The sequence below is a fragment of the Henckelia pumila genome, chromosome 2 (genome assembly GCF_033568475.1).
Source record: "Henckelia pumila isolate YLH828 chromosome 2, ASM3356847v2, whole genome shotgun sequence".
NCBI lineage: Eukaryota > Viridiplantae > Streptophyta > Magnoliopsida > Lamiales > Gesneriaceae > Henckelia > Henckelia pumila.
Window position 1 is genome coordinate 170,160,813 of NC_133121.1, and position 17,000 is coordinate 170,177,812.

At 42.8% G+C, this 17,000-nt stretch overlaps 1 long non-coding RNA gene across 1 annotated transcript; it reads right to left on the minus strand.

The window, feature by feature from the left end:
* Positions 1–2,533: 2,533 nt before the first annotated feature.
* LOC140885386 (uncharacterized) lies at positions 2,534–9,134 on the minus strand. Its single transcript, XR_012150918.1, has 2 exons — positions 8,918–9,134; positions 2,534–2,797 (listed from the first exon to the last, which is right to left on the minus strand). It is a non-coding gene; the product is annotated as an uncharacterized lncRNA (long non-coding RNA).
* Positions 9,135–17,000: the final 7,866 nt, after the last annotated feature.

Here is a 17,000-nt window from a genome sequence, read left to right on the forward strand (position 1 = left end):
ATGATTAATGAATTCTTGCATGCAGCTTTCATATCTCAGGTAGAGCCCAAGAAGATAGATGAAGCTCTATCAGATGCCAGCTAGATTGAAGCTATGCAAGAAGAGTTGAATCAATTCACCCGCAACAATGTTTGGCATCTAGTTCCTCGACCGGAAAATCAAAATGTGATTGGAACTAGATGGGTGTTTCGTAACAAGCTCGATGAACATGGCACTGTTGTGCGTAACAAAGCTCGACTTGTTGCCCAAGGATTCAGACAAGAAGAAGGCATAGACTTTGAGGAATCCTTCGCGCCAGTTGCAAGACTAGAAGCAATCTGCATCTTTCTTGCCTATGCAGCTTTCAAGGACTTTAAAGTTTATCAAATGGATGTCAAGTCTGCATTCATCAATGGTCTACTTCAAGAAGAGGTGTACGTTGAACAACCACCAGGTTTTGTCAATCCTACTCATCCTCAATATATCTATAAACTTGACAAAGCCCTTTATGGATTAAAATAAGCACCGCGTGCATGGTATGATACATTACTAAAATTTTTACTGGAACATGATTTCCAAATTGGAACGGTCGATAAGACCTTGTTTAAATTTGTAAAAGGTGATCATGTGTTACTAGTACAAATTTATGTTGATGACATTATATTTGGGTCAACTAACCCCAAGTTGTGCTCAAAGTTCTCTAAGATGATGCAGGAGAAATTTGAAATGAGCATGATGGGCGAGCTAAACTTCTTTCTGGGACTGCAAGTGAAGCAACTTGAAACTGGAATATTTATCAATCAATCCAAGTATGCCAAGGAATTGGTAAAAAAGTTTGGAATGGAACAGTGCTCAACTGTATCTACCCCCATGAGTACATCAATCAAGCTTGATAAAGATGAAGGGGGGATCCCGGTCGAGGTAACAATGTATCGAGGCCTTATTGGCTAATTGCTTTATTTGACTGTCAGTCGACCGGATATCATGTATTCAGTTTGTTTATGTGCTAGATTTCAAGCAGCACCTAAGCAATCTCATTTCATTGCCGCCAAACGAATAATTAAATATATTAAAGGAACTACTAATGTGGGTCTTTGGTATCCCAAAGATTCAAATCTTAATCTTATTGGCTATTCAGATGCAGATTATGCAGGTTGTAGAATTGATCGCAAAAGTACAAGTGGCACATGTCAATTCCTTGGAGATAGACTAATTTCGTGGTCAAGTAAGAAGCAGACATCAATTGCTACCTCGACCGCCGAAGCAGAATACCTTGCTGCTGGCAGCTGTTGTGCTCAAATACTCTGGATTCAACAGCAGCTTAATGATTATGGAATCCGGTCGAGTGAAGCTCCAATCTACTGTGACAATACAAGTGCCATAGCCGTCACTCACAATCCAGTGATGCACTCTAGGACAAAGCACATTGATGTCAGACATCACTTTATCCGAGATCATGTCTTAAAGAAGGAAATCAGGCTGGAATACATCTCTACCGATCAGCAAGCAGCAGACATATTCACCAAGCCTTTACCGGACGCTAAGTTTTCATATTTTCGAAATATTCTTGGCTTAGTAGATCTAAGTTAGTATGCATGTTTTTAGGGGGAATTATTGCCAGTATGACGTTAATAGCTTAGCTGTTACATTTCCATAAATGTTGGCATATCATCCGCCTTTAGCTAGTCTCTGACAGGCTCCGTACTAGCAGCTTTGTGCTTTGAACCAAATGAAATTAATTGGGCGCGGTGATTATACTCTTCAAAAATTTTTGAATTTCAAAAATACTTTTCATGACGTCACCCTATGGCCCATAGGTTCCTATATATACTTCTTTACACTCGTATATCAACATTTCACCGTTGCTAAAGCTTTCATATTGCATTAAAAGTTCTATCGTATTACTATCAAGCTTTTGCTTACTCTCTGCTCGAGTTCTTATCTACAGCTATCATGTCGATCCAGAAGACTTGCCTTGCAATCAACTTTGATTCCGTTATTGAGGCAAACAATGCAGGAATCACTGAGGTCTTCACCATGCTTGAAGCCTCTGGACTAAAGAAGTTTCTGGGAAGCAGCGCCATCTGCGATCTACCTGTATTGAAGGAGTTCTTTGCAACCGCTCAAATCGAGCATGGGACTGTCAAATGCTTGATCCGGACAGAGTCCTACTCCTTCAATCAAAAGTTCTTCGCCAGTACATTTGATCTGCCCTCCAGGGTTTGACAAAATGCGCGGATCTTCCCGATGGTAACTGCTCATACTGGTTGAAGGAGTTCTCAACCACTGATGCTCCGATCAAAATGCCGGCTCAGAAGACATCTCTTAAAGCTCCATTCATGTAACGACCCTCACTACTAGGCTATCAGACTATAATTAAAATAAAGGAAAATTACGGATTTTTAAAAATTTTGCCATGACCTATTTGTAAAACAAATAAGCCATCAAGACTCAAACAGCAATTTAAATAAGGAAAAAAAATTGACTTCAAAACTTAAGTGCGTTAAACATAAACATGCAATCCTAGTAACCACCTCCCGGTTACAGCATAAAGTAAACTAAAGCATTTAAAATTAATTCCAACGATAATCATAAACTTGCAAAAGCGGAAAACGTACTTCAAAACATAAGCTGTAGCACAGGGAATGCACATCCTGGCTATAAATACTACAAGATCTCAAATAATACTTCATTATTACAAATTTGATAACTGTGCGGAAACATAAACTGAAAGGAAGCAACGGTCACTGGGCCTCGCACTACCGATGGCCTCATCCCAGTAGATCACGACCCTCCGTCTCCTCCACAAAATCCTCACCTGCAAACATTCAAGCATAGTGAGTCTAAAGACTCAGCAAGCATAACTAGGATAATAACAAGGGTTTAAAATGCGTGATGCAAAAACTCAACTTAAACTGTAATATGCATGAAACTAGAAAGATATAGAAATCATGCATTAATGAACTCACACTAAGATAAACTTTAACTTTCATAACATTCAACTTAGACTCATGCATAACTGAAAGACTGACATCAATGCAAAACGAGTCAACTAAAATTGTGAAACTTTAACTTTTAAACTTTTCTTTACTTTTTCCTCTTAGAAATCCGATCCCTGATTTGTGACCCTCTGTTTCGATCATGATCATGGCTGCAGTGCACTATGCCGGCAAGACGACGAGATTTCTCCCGACGAACTTAACCCCTCTATGGCAAGGAGACCGAGATGCCTCCCGATCCCACATTGCCCCTCTGTGGCAAGGGTAAACAAGATGTCTCTTGCTCCTTGCCTAACCTCTATAACCTCTTGGTGAGTAGACCGAGGCATCCCCCGGCCTAGCAACACCCCTCTTGTCACAAACAGATCACTTCATTCAAAAATATTTGCTTTCTTTTCCCTTTTCATTTATAAAGACTCAACTCATACATTAAATGGCATGCAAACAAGTAAGCTTCCTTTTTCTTTATTAAACTCAAGAACACGTCAAATGCACACGAATAAGCAATCTTTAAGACATGAGACTCGAATCGAAAATGTGAGTTTAAGGTGGATGAGTGGCTGCCCCTAAGTCCAAAGAAGACAACTTACCCAACAAAATTCTCAAACTTGACTTAACTCGAGCAAGTAAACCGAAAAACCCTTAACTTTGTCATATCTTAACCAAAACCCGTCCCGCTTGAACCGACACCTCATAAACACTCCAAATTATCCCTAGGACCAGAAAGTAACCTCCAAGGATCACCCGAACATTACAAACCAAAAACATTCCCGGACAGCCCCTTATACTCTAAAAATTCTGCACTTACACCACAAACTTAAAAGACTCATAACTTACTCAATACTTATCCGATTCGGGCCCATTTTATATCGACGCGACCACAACATCATGAACTTTACCATGGAATAGCCTAACCCTGCACAGACCTCAGCCACGACACTGCCCTGCCCCGTGAACAGTGCTGCCCTGCACACTCACAACATCCAACTTACCTCTAACTCAAGAATTCAACCCCATAACTCTCCTTCCTCAACTTTTCTCCATACCAAACAACCAAACACCTCAAATAACCTCTCTTAGAACTTTTCCCAAACACTTGGGCTACACTCAATCCACACTTACACAACACATATCAAGAACATCAATAATTAACCATCAAAACTCCAAAATGTTGAACAATCAATCAAGACCAATGCAAGACCAATAAATACTTCAACATCAATTAAATTTCAGCCCCTACACATGCAACATTTCGAAAATTAGGTCCATATACAATCTGAAATTTCGAATTTTGGCAAGAACAACCATATAATTCCATGTCAATGCACATATACTCAACATTAAATCACATAAACTCAACTCCCTAACATATTTAGAAAAAATCAGCCCCTAAACATGAAAAATTCGAAACCCTAACCTTCTAACAACATGCATTCTCGAAAATATTGCAAGAAATCATAAGGGTGGGGGTAGATATTGCTTGAATGTGAGCCCAAAGGAGTAGCTACACTTGCCTTTCAACCTTTTACCCAAAAATTCAAAAATAAGGGGAGATGGAGGGTGGAACTCTTGGTCAAACTCCAAGCTAGGCTCCTTGTGGAGCTCCTCCGGCAGTGGGGACGGCGGCAGGCGGCGGCGGACGGCAGCTGGGCGGCGGCAGGAGGGGGGGCGGCGGCTTCTTCAAGGGAGAGGGGAGAAGGGGCGGCTAGGGTTAGGGTTTTGATGTTAGGGTTGGGTCTTGATTTTTAAATTGAAGTGTTTTAATGATAGTGTAAATTAAAAGTGTAGTGTATTGTGTGTAGTGTTTTAAAATTTCACTTGTACTAGCAAAAGTACTACTTGTACTATTAAAACTTTTTACCTCAAACTTTTTGCTATTTTCAAACTTCTAAATTTAAAATTTCAACTCTCAACATTTTAATTGAAATTCCACTAACCCGGATTTAATAAAATCCTATTTTATGGAAAATTTAGGAAATAGCCCAAGAAAATGATAAAATTGCTTTTTGACCCCTAAAAATTCAAAATTTGCATTTTTGGCCAAAACCCCTCTTTTACCTCTAACTTAAAATCTTAAAATTAAAAATCTTGAAAATAAACCACCGAAGCCCACCGTCGTCGCCTGCCTGGATAAAAATTACTAACTAAACAGTTCAAGGCATTTAATTCAAATAAGTCACGCAAGGCTAACTTTAACTTAAACTTAAACAATTAAATTCAAGAAATTTAAAGATATAAATACTGAAAATAATTTTTGGCATGATTTTAGAATTTTAGAAGTTCTTGGCGTTACAATTCCTCCTTCCCTAATAAGAAATTTCGTCCTCGAAATTAAAACTTACCAAAAAGCTCCGGATATCGAACCCTGATATCTGCTTCTGCTTCCCAAGTGGCCTCTTCATCCGAATGGTTCTGCCATCTCACCTTGATCATTGGAATCGACTTGTTACGGAGTCTTCTCTCCTGTCTATCCAAAATCCGGATGGGCTTCTCCTCATAGGTCAAGTGAGGAGATAGCTGAAGCGGTTCCGAACTAAGCACATGGGATGGGTTCGAGATGTACTTCCTCAACATCGACACATGGAAGACATTATGGATCTTATCAAGGTTAGGCGGCAAGGCCACTCTATAAGCCAGTACCCCTACCCTATCCAAAATCTCGAAGGGCCCTATGAACCTCGGTGCCAACTTCCCTTTCTTTCCAAACCTCATCATACCCTTCATGGGTGCAATACGGATAAAAACATGATCACCCACCGAGAACTCCAAGTCTCTCCTCCGGTGATCAGCATAACTCTTCTGCCTACTCTGGGCAGTCCTCATCCTGTCACGGATCTTAGCCACTACCTCGGTGGTCAACTGAACAATCTCCGGACCAAAGTCTGATCTCTCATCTATCTCATCCCACAACACTGGAGATCTACACTTCCTCCCATAAAGTGCCTCGTAGGGAGCCATGCCAATAGTGGACTGGAAGCTGTTATTATACGCGAATTCCACTAGTGGTAGTCTCGACTCCCAACTACCTTGAAAATCAATAGCACATGCCCTCAAAAGATCCTCCAAAATCTGAATCACCCTCTCTGACTGGCCATCAGTCTGCGGGTGGAAGGCGGTGCTAAAAAGTAGCTTCGTACCCATAGCGGAATGAAGACTCTTCCAAAAAGACGAAGTAAACCGTGGATCTCTATCAGACACTATGGAGACTGGAATACCATGTAGTCTGACTATCTCCCGGACATACAACTCCGCGAACTGAGTCATCGTGAAAGTCATCTTCACCGGTAAAAAGTGAGCCGACTTAGTGAGACGGTCTACAATAACCCAAATAGCATTTGAACCTCTCACTGTCTTCGGCAATCCCACAACAAAGTCCATGGTGATATTCTCCCATTTCCACTCAGGAATAGGGAGAGGCTTAAGCAATCCGGCCGGTCTCTGATGCTCCGCCTTAACCTGCTGGCATGTCAGGCATTCTGACACGAATCGGGCAATGTCACTTTTCATGCCTGGCCACCAATAACGCTGCTGAAGATCCCGATACATCTTCGTACTACCAGGGTGGATTGAGTACGGCGACGTATGTGCCTCTGCCATGATAGTAACTCGCAGAGAATCACCTGCGGGAACCCAAAATCTACCTTTGTACCTCACAATCCCAGCTACCACAGCATACAAACCGCTGCCTTTCTCTTCGTCCCTCTGTCTCCACTTCCTGATCTGCTCATCAACTGACTGCGCTGCACGGATACGATCAAAAAGTGTAGTCTGCACGCTTAGGGAAGACAAACGCGGAGCCCTACCACTCGCATAAAACTCAAGACCGTACCTCTGAATCTCAACCTGCAACGGTCTAGACACTGACAAGGAGGGAAGCACTGCGGTCTTCCTACTCAAAGCATCTGCAACCACATTAGCTTTACCAGGGTGGTAGCTAATATTGCAGTCATAGTCCTTCACCAACTCTAACCACCTACGCTGCCTCATATTCAACTCCTTCTGGGTGAAGAAGTACTTGAGGCTTTTGTGGTCTGTGAAGATCTGACTCTTCTCTCCGTAAAGATAGTGTCTCCAAATCTTAAGAGCAAACACTACCGCTGCCAACTCTAAGTCATGAGTAGGGTAGTTTTTCTCGTGCTCCTTCAATTGTCTAGAAGCATAGGCAATAACTCTATCTCGCTGCATCAAAACTGCTCTCAATCCCAACTTGGAAGCATCAGTATACACCACAAAATCACCTTGCCCGGATGGCATGGTCAACACTGGCGCTGTCGTAAGAGCTTCCTTCAAAGTATCAAAGCTCCTTTGACACTCGGCACTCCAAACAAACTTGGCGTTCTTCTTAGTCAATGCTGTCATAGGCACAGCAATGGAGGAAAAACCCTTGATAAATTTTCGGTAATAACCGGCTAATCCAAGAAAACTGCGGATCTCAGACGCGCTCCTCGGTATAGACCACTCCTTCACTGCTTGAACCTTTGAAGGGTCTACTTCCACACCGCTCTTAGAAATAATATGACCCAAGAAAGCAACTTTCTCCAACCAGAATTCACACTTATCAAACTTGGCCAACAACTTGTGCTCTCGAAGCACCTCAAGAACGGTCCTCAAATGTTGTTCATGCTCCACTCTATCCTTCGAATAAATGAGGATGTCATCGATGAAAACAATGACAAAGCGGTCCAAGTAAGGCTGAAACACGCGGTTCATAAGATCCATGAAAACCGCGGGCGCGTTCGTCATCCCAAACGGCATCACAAGGAACTCGTAATGACCGTAACGAGTCCTAAAAGCTGTCTTCGCCACATCTGACTCTTTCACCTTCAACTGGTGATAACCTGAACGAAGATCAATCTTCGAAAAGACGGATGCACCTTGCAATTGATCGAAGAGTTCCTTGATCCTAGGTAATGGGTACTTGTTCTTCACAGTCACTCCGTTCAAACCTCGGTAGTCTATGCACAATCTTAGACTACCGTCCTTCTTCTTAACGAAGAGAACTAGTGCGCCCCATGGGGAGAAACTAGGGTGAATGAATCCCTTGTCAAGCAACTCTTGAATCTGCTCTTTTAACTCCTTCATTTCGGTAGGAGCCAATCTGTACGGTGCCTTGGAGATAGGCACAGTACCGGGAATCAAATCTATAGAGAACTCCACTTCTCTATCGGGCGGAATTCCCACAACATCGCTAGGGAACACATCCTCAAACTCCCTGACGATAGCCACATCAGAAATAACTGGTCGCTCTGGCAGCTCTGTCAAAGATAAACTGGCTAGAAATGACTCACACCCACTAAGTACAAGCCTCTGAGCTTGCAAAGTAGAAATGACTCGGGTCTTCCTCAAGCTCTTAGCAGCCTCAAACCAAAACGGTTCCTCGCCCTCAGGCCTGACTAGTACTGACCTCTGCTGAAAATCTATCATCACCGCATTCTTCGTCATCCAATCCATCCCAAGAATCAGGTCAAACTCTGGCAAAGGTAGCACTATGAGGTCTGCTACCACTGACTGACCCTGCAAAAGCAGTACAAGGTCTCTCACCAAGCTCCTGGTGGATAGCTCTTCTCCTGAGGGGATAGTAACTGAGAATCCAACCTCCAATTCCTCGCTCTGAATGCCCCTCTCAAGGGCAAAAGACTCCGATATAAAGGAATGGGTAGCCCCTGAATCTAATAAGGCTCTCGTGGCTACGCCTGCCACAACAATCCTACCTGCATAGCAGTAGTTACAATGACAAAAAGGTTGAAGTTAAAACCACGAGTTCTACTTAGGCTCATTCTAATTCAACAATTCCCAAACAAGATACTATTCATGCTAAACAGTCAAAGGTCCTAAGACATGCAACAAGTTACTAGAGTAAAACCTCAAACAAGCAAAGACTTAGAGTCGCATGCATCAACGAACCTTTAACTGCTCTAACCCAAAAGTTAAGATATTACCTGTGAGAAGAGTAGTGTCTGGGTCGGCCTGCTCGGCCTCCATCACGAACACTCTGCCCTGCACGGGCCTCCTCAGCTCTGGACAATGGGTAGACATATGTCCTGGCTTCTTGCACTTGAAGCAAACTCCAGCATCCTTCAAACACTTCCCAAAATGCGGACGATGGCAAAACTGACAAATAGGCTTCTCCCCAGCCTTGGGAGGAACCTGTCTCTGGGCCTGACGCCCCTGTGGTGCCTGCTGTCCCTGTTGTCTCGGGGGTCCAAGATACGGCTTCTTGCCGTACTGCTGCTGCTGAGAGTGGCCCTGATGAGGGAAGGGCCTCTTGCCATGCGCCTCCGCGCTAATATCTCTCAGAGTCGGCTCGGACCTCAAGGCACGCCTCAGTGCTGAAGCATAATCAGGTGGCTCAGCCATCAGCACATCCCTACGGATGGTAGGTCGAAGCCCTACAAGAAAGTGCTCCAGCTTCTCTTTCTCATCATCTCCAATCAACGGCACGAAATGGCAACCTCTCTCAAACTTCACCACAAACTGTGCCACCGACAAGTCTCCCTGTCTCAAGCTCATAAACTCCGTCTTCAAACGGCCTCTCACATCAGCAGTAAAATACTTCTCAAAGAACAGCTTCTTGAACTCAGTCCAAGGTAGAGTAGCTGGGTCCACAATCTTCTCCATACCCTCCCACCAGAGGGCGGCATCATCCTGGAGGAGAAACACAGCACATCTCACTCTATCTGGATCTCCCAGCTGCATGTAGCGAAAGATCACCTCAAGGGAGCGGACCCAACCCTCCGCTATCAACGGATCAGTGGTGCCAGCGAAGTCCTTCGGATTCATCTTCCGGAACTGTTCATAAACAGTCCCCATCCCAGCTCTAGGAGCATCCGCATGGCGCTCGAGAATGCGGGCCAATCCCGCTAGCACCTGTCCTCCTACATCCTCCTGCGGTGGCGGTGGAGGCGTAACTGCACGCGGATCATGACGACGAGCCATCTAAACGCATTGAGAAAATCCAACATTCAAATTTCATGCCTTAGAAAATATTTTTACTTCAAATTTAAACTTCTCAATAACTCAAGAAACTAATACATCAAAACTTAAACAGATAGAGACATTAAACTTAAATCTTACAGACTTTGAGGCGAGATCCCCTGAGTTTCAGCAACCGGCAGTAGGCTCAGCCCAAACCAAGACCGTGCTCTGATACCAACTGTAACGACCCTCACTACTAGGCTATCAGACTATAATTAAAATAAAGGAAAATTACGGATTTTTAAAAATTTTGCCATGACCTATTTGTAAAACAAATAAGCCATCAAGACTCAAACAGCAATTTAAATAAGGAAAAAAAATTGACTTCAAAACTTAAGTGCGTTAAACATAAACATGCAATCCTAGTAACCACCTCCCGGTTACAGCATAAAGTAAACTAAAGCATTTAAAATTAATTCCAACGATAATCATAAACTTGCAAAAGCGGAAAACGTACTTCAAAACATAAGCTGTAGCACAGGGAATGCACATCCTGGCTATAAATACTACAAGATCTCAAATAATACTTCATTATTACAAATTTGATAACTGTGCGGAAACATAAACTGAAAGGAAGCAACGGTCACTGGGCCTCGCACTACCGATGGCCTCATCCCAGTAGATCACGACCCTCCGTCTCCTCCACAAAATCCTCACCTGCAAACATTCAAGCATAGTGAGTCTAAAGACTCAGCAAGCATAACTAGGATAATAACAAGGGTTTAAAATACGTGATGCAAAAACTCAACTTAAACTGTAATATGCATGAAACTAGAAAGATATAGAAATCATGCATTAATGAACTCACACTAAGATAAACTTTAACTTTCATAACATTCAACTTAGACTCATGCATAACTGAAAGACTGACATCAATGCAAAACGAGTCAACTAAAATTGTGAAACTTTAACTTTTAAACTTTTCTTTACTTTTTCCTCTTAGAAATCCGATCCCTGATTTGTGACCCTCTGTTTCGATCATGATCATGGCTGCAGTGCACTATGCCGGCAAGACGACGAGATTTCTCCCGACGAACTTAACCCCTCTATGGCAAGGAGACCGAGATGCCTCCCGATCCCACATTGCCCCTCTGTGGCAAGGGTAAACAAGATGTCTCTTGCTCCTTGCCTAACCTCTATAACCTCTTGGTGAGTAGACCGAGGCATCCCCCGGCCTAGCAACACCCCTCTTGTCACAAACAGATCACTTCATTCAAAAATATTTGCTTTCTTTTCCCTTTTCATTTATAAAGACTCAACTCATACATTAAATGGCATGCAAACAAGTAAGCTTCCTTTTTCTTTATTAAACTCAAGAACACGTCAAATGCACACGAATAAGCAATCTTTAAGACATGAGACTCGACTCGAAAATGTGAGTTTAAGGTGGATGAGTGGCTGCCCCTAAGTCCAAAGAAGACAACTTACCCAACAAAATTCTCAAACTTGACTTAACTCGAGCAAGTAAACCGAAAAACCCTTAACTTTGTCATATCTTAACCAAAACCCGTCCCGCTTGAACCGACACCTCATAAACACTCCAAATTACCCCTAGGACCAGAAAGTAACCTCCAAGGATCACCCGAACATTACAAACCAAAAACATTCCCGGACAGCCCCTTATACTCTAAAAATTCTGCACTTACACCACAAACTTAAAAGACTCATAACTTACTCAATACTTATCCGATTCGGGCCCATTTTATATCGACGCGACCACAACATCATGAACTTTACCATGGAATAGCCTAACCCTGCACAGACCTCAGCCACGACACTGCCCTGCCCCGTGAACAGTGCTGCCCTGCACACTCACAACATCCAACTTACCTCTAACTCAAGAATTCAACCCCATAACTCTCCTTCCTCAACTTTTCTCCATACCAAACAACCAAACACCTCAAATAACCTCTCTTAGGACTTTTCCCAAACACTTGGGCTACACTCAATCCACACTTACACAACACATATCAAGAACATCAATAATTAACCATCAAAACTCCAAAATGTTGAACAATCAATCAAGACCAATGCAAGACCAATAAATACTTCAACATCAATTAAATTTCAGCCCCTACACATGCAACATTTCGAAAATTAGGTCCATATACAATCTGAAATTTCGAATTTTGGCAAGAACAACCATATAATTCCATGTCAATGCACATATACTCAACATTAAATCACATAAACTCAACTCCCTAACATATTTAGAAAAAATCAGCCCCTAAACATGAAAAATTCGAAACCCTAACCTTCTAACAACATGCATTCTCGAAAATATTGCAAGAAATCATAAGGGTGGGGGTAGATATTGCTTGAATGTGAGCCCAAAGGAGTAGCTACACTTGCCTTTCAACCTTTTACCCAAAAATTCAAAAATAAGGGGAGATGGAGGGTGGAACTCTTGGTCAAACTCCAAGCTAGGCTCCTTGTGGAGCTCCTCCGGCAGTGGGGACGGCGGCAGGCGGCGGCGGACGGCAGCTGGGCGGCGGCAGGAGGGGGGGGCGGCGGCTTCTTCAAGGGAGAGGGGAGAAGGGGCGGCTAGGGTTAGGGTTTTGATGTTAGGGTTGGGTCTTGATTTTTAAATTGAAGTGTTTTAATGATAGTGTAAATTAAAAGTGTAGTGTATTGTGTGTAGTGTTTTAAAATTTCACTTGTACTAGCAAAAGTACTACTTGTACTATTAAAACTTTTTACCTCAAACTTTTTGCTATTTTCAAACTTCTAAATTTAAAATTTCAACTCTCAACATTTTAATTGAAATTCCACTAACCCGGATTTAATAAAATCCTATTTTATGGAAAATTTAGGAAATAGCCCAAGAAAATGATAAAATTGCTTTTTGACCCCTAAAAATTCAAAATTTGCATTTTTGGCCAAAACCCCTCTTTTACCTCTAACTTAAAATCTTAAAATTAAAAATCTTGAAAATAAACCACCGAAGCCCACCGTCGTCGCCTGCCTGGATAAAAATTACTAACTAAACAGTTCAAGGCATTTAATTCAAATAAGTCAAGCAAGGCTAACTTTAACTTAAACTTAAACAATTAAATTCAAGAAATTTAAAGATATAAATACTGAAAATAATTTTTGGCATGATTTTAGAATTTTAGAAGTTCTTGGCGTTACAATTCAGGCTATTGACCAACATCGTGGCCAAGAATCTTCTTGCCAAGGCTGGATCATACGACAAGGTGACGATGGAGAAATTCCAATACATGGCTTGTATCGCCTCCAAAATCAACATCAACTGGTCAGACATATTGTTCACTACCTTATGTGAAATGATCAGGGGAAAAGGGCAATCCGAGGGATTTGCTCTGCAAATTTGCCACATCTTGAGCGTCCTTGGAGTAGACTTCTCCAAGACTGAGCCTCTGCATCCCACCAAATGGCTCAACAAGTCTACAATCTTTAAATTTCTGAACAAGAAAGAGGTTGCGGTCGACACTCTGCCTTCAACCGCAAGTGTTGTTGCTGTCACTCAACCGCTTTCAACAGTTCCGGTAGCAGCCAAACCAGCCCATACCAAGAAATCTGCCAAGCGTCAACTTATCATAGAGTCTGACTCTGAAGACGAATCACGTGAGAACGTTCCACTGATTCAAGCCTTCAGCAAGTCATCTCCTTCTGTCTCCAAAGCAGCTGTGTCATCCACGCCTGCAGGCGAGAAGAAGAGGCAGCACAAGAAGTTAAAGTCCCTTTCTGGACTTGCTCCTACCGTTCCAACACCAATTCTGCCAACGGTTGAGACTACTACCACTGCTGCTACTACTGCTCCACGTCCTACCAAGGGTGTGATAATCAGGGAAGGTGCCTCATCAACTCCAAAGGTCACTCTCGCTGATCCCAAGGACAAAGGGAAAGGTGTGATGATCTACTCACCTAAGGCTCAACCAGCAGCTACTGTAGAGCTCAACTTGATCATCTCTCACGTTCTCCGCAATGTCAAGCGTCACCTACAACGCTTTGACAGATGGCATCATTCCCGTACTCACCTGACGCTTGCTCAAATATTTCCTAAGTGGAAAGCTCTGAATGTTATTGAGCAAAAGATGCTTCTTTTTGCTGACACTGAAGACATCGTGGAGGCTCTGGGAAGAAGACAGCTCATCGACTTGAAGCTTCGAGGAAGCCTGTTATCTCTGTTGATTAATGAGCGTGTCAAGAACTTCAAATCCAAGAGTCCTACCGCCGCCGATGACTTTGTGATTTTGACTGGACTACAGAATAGTCTACGTCAAATCACTCAACTACTTCAGCACTTCCAAGCTCTTAACAACGTAAAAACGACAGCTTCAGCAGCTTGTTTACAGGCTTATGGACTGGAAGCCCAGGTGATGATGAAGACTTTTCTTACCCAAGATCAGGGTGAAGAAGACGTCTCTGCTCTTACTCTTTCAGATGGGATTCTGACCGGTCTCATCACTGCTGACCTGTTTCAGCCATCCACTCTAGGATCGATTGTGGGAGCATCTTCATCGGTCGACCCCGCCTCAACCGCAGTCCAAGCAGTAATTCAACCGGAAGCAGCTGTGACTGCTCACTCATCTCCAGCGGCGACCGCTCACACCTCTCCCAGTCGTCCACAAGATTCTTTCGTAGTGATTGAAAAAGAGATTCCTGTCACCTCTGTGACAGAGGCTCCTTGTAGCAGTGAAGCAGTAGTGCCCCCAACAGAGATACCAAGCACTATTGTATCACTTGCACCTCCAGAACAGCCAGTGACTGATGCTGACCCAGCACTTCAACCGTCTCCATCTACTGAAAAGTTTGTGGAAGATCTCATAATGGATGAACCGAGTGCTGATCCTGCTACTCCACCAACCATCTTGGCTGCAGTCGAGACTCTTACATCTCCAACTGTACCACTATTGGAAGGTCCATCAGCTAGCTCCCCAGCCAGATCACCAGCACCACATCATCTTGAGTCTGGCCCGGTTTCACCAAGGAATGACACACAGAGTCAAATGCTTCCGACTGATGACTCATTAATTGAAGCCATGGCCGCAGCTCTGGATCACACTTTGATAAATAGGCTTCATGAGCTCATGCAAACAGTTCGATCCTTCTCACAAGACATCACAAACTCATCCTTATCGGTTGACAATTCACGCCAGACGATGATTCGGCATTTTGAGACCGTGTCTCGAGACCTTGCTCATATATCCAAAGAGATCACTGCCCATCATCGCACTCAAATCAAAACGCTCTCTACCGTCTCCGAACAAGTTGTCAGATCTGAAAACCGCCTTCATAGGCAGTTGAATGATCGGATGGACACTATGCAAGCTACTCTACTTGCTCAACTAGATGCAAAAATTGATACTATGCAAGCCTGCCTTGGCACTCAACTCACTGAGATCATCCTTCGACTCAACCAAGGTGATGCCAAAAAGGGGGAAGAAGAGCAACGAAGAGCAGCAGAAGCAAGAAGACGTGAGGAAGAAGCCGACAGAAGAATAAGAGAAGGCGATAGGTCAGGAGGAGCCAGTTGGTTCAAAAGATGAACAACTTGTCTCTTCTTTACTTATCGCAGCTGTATCTCATTTTGTTTTTCTTCAGTAGGTGTAATAAGAATGCTTATTGTAATTAATGAAATTCATTCTCTCAACGAAGTTCATTTTAATGCTTTCATATTGTTTTTGGAGCACTTAAGTTTTGTCATCACCAAAAAGGGGGAAATTGTTGAATCCGACATTTTGGTGATAACAAACAACAACTCATTGTATAGGAATGTGCTGCCAATCTTTTGTATTTCAGGAATCTACTACAACTCCTACCGCAACCGTCTAAACCCTTCAAGTTATCTACCGGAAGCTTGTCAACCGCCTTTGTCTCTCGACCGGTTGCAGTCACAAGCCTATCGACTGGTTATTCAAACCAGCAGAGGATAAATCTATCTACCGGTAGAATGCCAACTGCTTATCAAGATATCTCAAGACAAGTACTTGTGACAAGACGTTGATTGCAAAATCTTTATCAAAAGCAGAACCGGCGTATCAGAAGATCTGTTGACTCTTGCATCGAGACAACAGGTTGCACTAAAATGGCAAAAATGCAGAATGGCTACAGATAAAGCATTCGACCGTTTATACCAGTTTTGGACCCTGGAAGTTGTCTGCATTTAAAGAAGTGTACGATCTTCATGCAGAATCATCAATGCATTTATGAAGCATTAAGTGTGCATTCAATGCAGCATCAGAACGTTCAAAATAAAGACGTTGATGATTGACCTATATAAAGGGAAGATTGCTAAAGAAGTGAAAGAGAAGATAAGAAACACGAAAAATCTCAATCAACTCAATCACTTGAATACTATCAGAAGTCCTCATCTGATATACTGAAGCAATACTTGAGCACACTTTCAAGATCATTCACTTGCTGCTCAAATAAACCCTCGCCTACAGCTTACATATCTGATCTTCAAGGATCATCCCAGGGTTTCCAAGCCTCTCGACCGCTCTGCAGTTTGAGAAGCTCAACCGGACTGTACTCATTATTGAAGAGACTTGAAGCTACTCTGAAAGCTTCCACCAGTCTGATAAGAACTGAGAATCTTATCTGTGTAAATCTAGGAGTTTCGGATTACGCATTGGATAAGTCCTAAGTCTGAAGTGGGTGTATTGCAAGACGTTGTAATAACCAAAGTCTTCTAGTGAATTCCTTCCTAAGTGGAAGAAGGGGAGACGTAGAAGGATTAAGCCTTCGAACTTCCATAAATCGTGCCTTAGTCTTTACTGTTATTTATCTTACATATTGCTCATACATTGTGTTATAAACTTTGCATCACTAAAACCTCTGAACTATTTCCGCACTATTTAAGTTGTTCAAACCGTTTTAGAAGTTGAGAAAACAGATTAAGTGAACTAAACTTCACTTGATCATTTTGAAAAGAAAGAAGAAAAGTTTCAGAGTGTATTCACCCCCCCTCTACCCTCTGAACCGATCCCAACAATGTGGAATTAGGGTGCCCCCGCGCCCGGGACATGGCGCACTCGCGCCAGATCTTCAAAGTGGCGGAGAAGCCTCCACGCCCGTTTC